This window comes from Hylobates moloch, unplaced genomic scaffold, assembly GCF_009828535.3.
Source record: "Hylobates moloch isolate HMO894 unplaced genomic scaffold, HMol_V3 SCAFFOLD_3, whole genome shotgun sequence".
Classification (NCBI taxonomy): Eukaryota; Metazoa; Chordata; class Mammalia; order Primates; family Hylobatidae; genus Hylobates; species Hylobates moloch.
This window is the reverse complement of record NW_026652278.1, coordinates 104,649,056-104,652,590: the sequence shown is the minus strand read 5'-3', so window position 1 is coordinate 104,652,590 and position 3,535 is coordinate 104,649,056. Positions and strand designations below refer to the sequence as shown.

Below are 3,535 nucleotides of genomic sequence, written 5' to 3'. Positions count from 1 at the left end.
TTTTTGTATTTTTTAGTAGAGATGAGGTTTCACCATGTTAGCCAGGCTGATCTGGAATTCCTGAGCTCAGGTGATCCATCCACCTTGGCCTCCCAAAGTGCTGGGATTACAGGCGTGGACCACCACACCCAATCTGAATAAACATTTAACAAAGAAAATACAAAATGGCTAATAATCTCAAGAAGAAATGCTTAACACCATTAATCATTAGGGAAATGCAAAATAAAACTACATGCTATTATTACATACCTACTAAAATGGCTATAATAAAAAAGACTGACAATATCAAGTTTTTGCTAAGATGTGTGTAGAAATTGGAAATCTCATATGTTGCTGGTTGGGAATGCAATAATAGTGCAACTGCTATGGAAAACAGTTTGGCAGTTCCTCAAAAAGGTAAATATAGAATCTTTAATCCAGAAATTCCACTCCTAGATATATATCCAAGAGAATTGGAAACATGTACCCACACAAAATTTGCACATGAATGTTCATAACAGCATTATGTATAATAGCCAGATGGAAACAATCCAGATGTTCATTAATTAATGAGTGGATAAATAAAATGTAATATATTATCTACACAGTGGCATACTATTCAGCAATAAAAAGGAATGGCTATTGATACATGCTACGACATGGATGAACCCTAAAACATTATGTTAAGTGAAAGAAGCCAGACACAGAAGACTGTCTTGTATAATTTCATTTACAAGAAACCTTAAGAAAAAGGCAAAACTTATAATGACAAAAAAAAAATCAATTGTTGCCTGCATCTGAGAGTAGGAATATAAGTGATTGCAAATAGGCACCAGGGGCTTTCCTGGAGTGAAGAAAATATTTTTAAGTGAATAGTGATTGCTACAGAACTCCATAAATTTACGAGAAATCATTGTATACTTAGCGTTGAACAAATTTCAAGATATGTAAATTATGCCATTTCTTACCCTGCCACCATCTAGTCACGTGGAAGTGGAGGCCTGGGTGCATTTAAGATTTAGCTTCACAGGTAAGCCACAGCCATGGCCCAGGAAGACATTACTGCTGGAGGTATAACAGATGTTAATACTGCTTTACAAGAGGTGTTGAAGACCGCCCTCGTCCATGATGGCCTAGCACGTGGAATTCTCGAAGCTGCCAAAGCCTTAGACAAGTGCCAAGCCCGTCTTGGTGTGCTTGCATCTAACTGTGATGAGCCTGTGTATGTCAAGTTGGTGGAGGCCTTTTGTGCTGAACACCGAATCAACCGACTTAAGGTTGACGACAAGAAACTAGAGCAATAAGCGGCCTCTGCGAAACTGACAGAGAGGGGAAGTCCTGTAAAGTGGTTGGTGGCAGTTGTGTAGAAGTTAAGGATGCTGCAAGGAGTGTCAGGCCAAGGATGTCATCAAAGAGTACTTCAAATGCAAGAAATGAACACATAGAACTTTGGTGCATACCAACATGCACACGCACACACACACACAAATTATGGCTCTTTAATAAGGCTGTTTCAAACAGCGTGAAAGTCACAAATTCACTTATGTATTTCTCATTAATAAGTAAAAGTAATAAGCATTCAGGGGTTTAACCTTTTCAGCTTCTTTCATCTGCACTCTTCAAACTTTCATGAGTGGGTCAGGAGTATTGAATATGCATACTTTTCTAAGGAACAAGATATTTAATCTTTTCCTCAGTTTTAGAATCTAACCTACTGAATGAAAATATTTTAGAGTTATGTTACAATTTGATGACTGCTTATGTGGAAATTAACTATCACAAAGAAAATTGGGAGACATTACCAGTACTAATGCTTGCCAAAGTGGAAAAAGTTTTAATGATATAAAAACATAACTAAATAAAAACACATGGAAATGCATGCACACACACACAAAGTAATAAATTTATTATCAAGGATGACTTTGGATTTTTGAAATATAATCGTATTCTATGTACTTTATCTAGGTAGATTGTTATTTACCTTTTCACAGTATTTTCAACTGTGCCACATTATAATTTTCTCTGGGTACTGCTTTTATTATTTGATTGTTCTGATAATTAGGAAGTCATTCTTCATGCAATTTGAATTAACGCCTTTCTCCTTACAATCTACCTTGTGATTAAAAATGGGGAAAGATTTGGCTGTGTTCTGAAAATGTGCTGTGGCTGACCCGGCAGCCATAATTTCTAAGTTTATTCTGGCTCTTCAATTCTGTACTGGGAGGCCTTGAGATGAGTTTGAAGAAGGTTACAGTGACTTCAATCTTTCTGTGTAAGAAAAAAGGACTTTTTAAGGGGCCCCAGGTGCGGTGGCTCATGCCTGTAATCCTAGCCTTTGGGAGGCCAAGGTGAACAGATCATTTGAGGCCAGGAGTTTGAGACTAGACTGGCCAACATGGTGAAACCCCATCTCTACTAAAAATACAAAAATTAGCCGGGCGTGGTGGCAGGTGCCTGTAGTCCCAGGTACTCAGGAGGCTGAGGCATGAGAATTGCTTGAACCTGGGAGGCAGAGGTTGCAGTGAGCCAAGATCATGCCACTGCACTCCAGCCTGGGTGACAGAGCCAGACTCCATCTTAAAAAAAAAAAAAAGAAAAAGAAAATATGACATTTTTATTCTATGAGGGATGGAGCCCAGGAGGCAGAACAGCTAGACGCCTGAACAGCAGGGCAGGAGTTTGTCGGCAAAGTTATAGAAATGATTACAAGACTTTGTAGAAACAGCAAGTTAAAATGTTATTTTATAGATATTTCTGTTTGTCTGAAGTAAATTCTCTCCATCGTCCCCAAACTTCAGCAAAGTTAGCGTCTCTGGAAAGCTTGTGTAAAAGGATGTGCATCAATCTTTCTCACTGTGGTTAAGAGGTAGATGGAGAATGCAAGAATGGGAGACGAGCTCCTTGTGTGAATCTATTCAGGCTGATGAGAGTTAGCAAATGCTAAATGGTCATTAGTAGAAGCAGAGCCAAAAGTAATCACAGAGACTTAGGCTTCCTGATACTTCTTAGAAATTTGGGACAGAGTTAGACTGCTTGTATATATGGGTTTAAAACAAAGCATCAAAATGTTCTCTTTGTATTAATATATACCGATTTTTTTTTGGAGGTCAGTGAAAGGCTTGAATATACTTCTTCCTTAGGCTATACTAATACTATAAACCTGACACAAGAAAAGCTTTTTTTTTTGAGATAGGATCTTGCTCTGTTGCCCAGGCTGGAATGTAGTGGTGCAATCACAGCCCACTGCAGCTTAAACTCTAGGGCTCAAGAGATCCTCCCACCTCAGCCTACCAAGTAGCTGGGACCACAGGTGCACGCCACCATGCCTGGCTAATTTTTTTTGTTTTTTTGTAGAGATGGGGGTCTCCCTATGGTGCCCAGGCTGATCTTGAACTACTGGGCTAAAAGGATCCTCCTGCCTTAGCCTCCTAAAGTGTTGGGATTACAGGTGTGAGCCCCCATGCAAGGCCCAAGAAGAACTTTTGAAGAAGAGAACTGGCATATGTATGTGTGTTTAAAACTACCCTCTGGTGATATTATTCTTAATCTTACAATA

The 3,535-nt window shown here is 39.0% G+C and overlaps 1 pseudogene; it reads left to right on the top strand.

Annotated features, from left to right (window-relative positions):
* The first annotated feature begins 1,022 nt into the window (after positions 1 to 1,022).
* On the top strand, positions 1,023 to 1,416 carry LOC116479879 (small ribosomal subunit protein eS12-like; annotated as a pseudogene).
* The last annotated feature ends 2,119 nt before the right edge of the window (positions 1,417 to 3,535 follow it).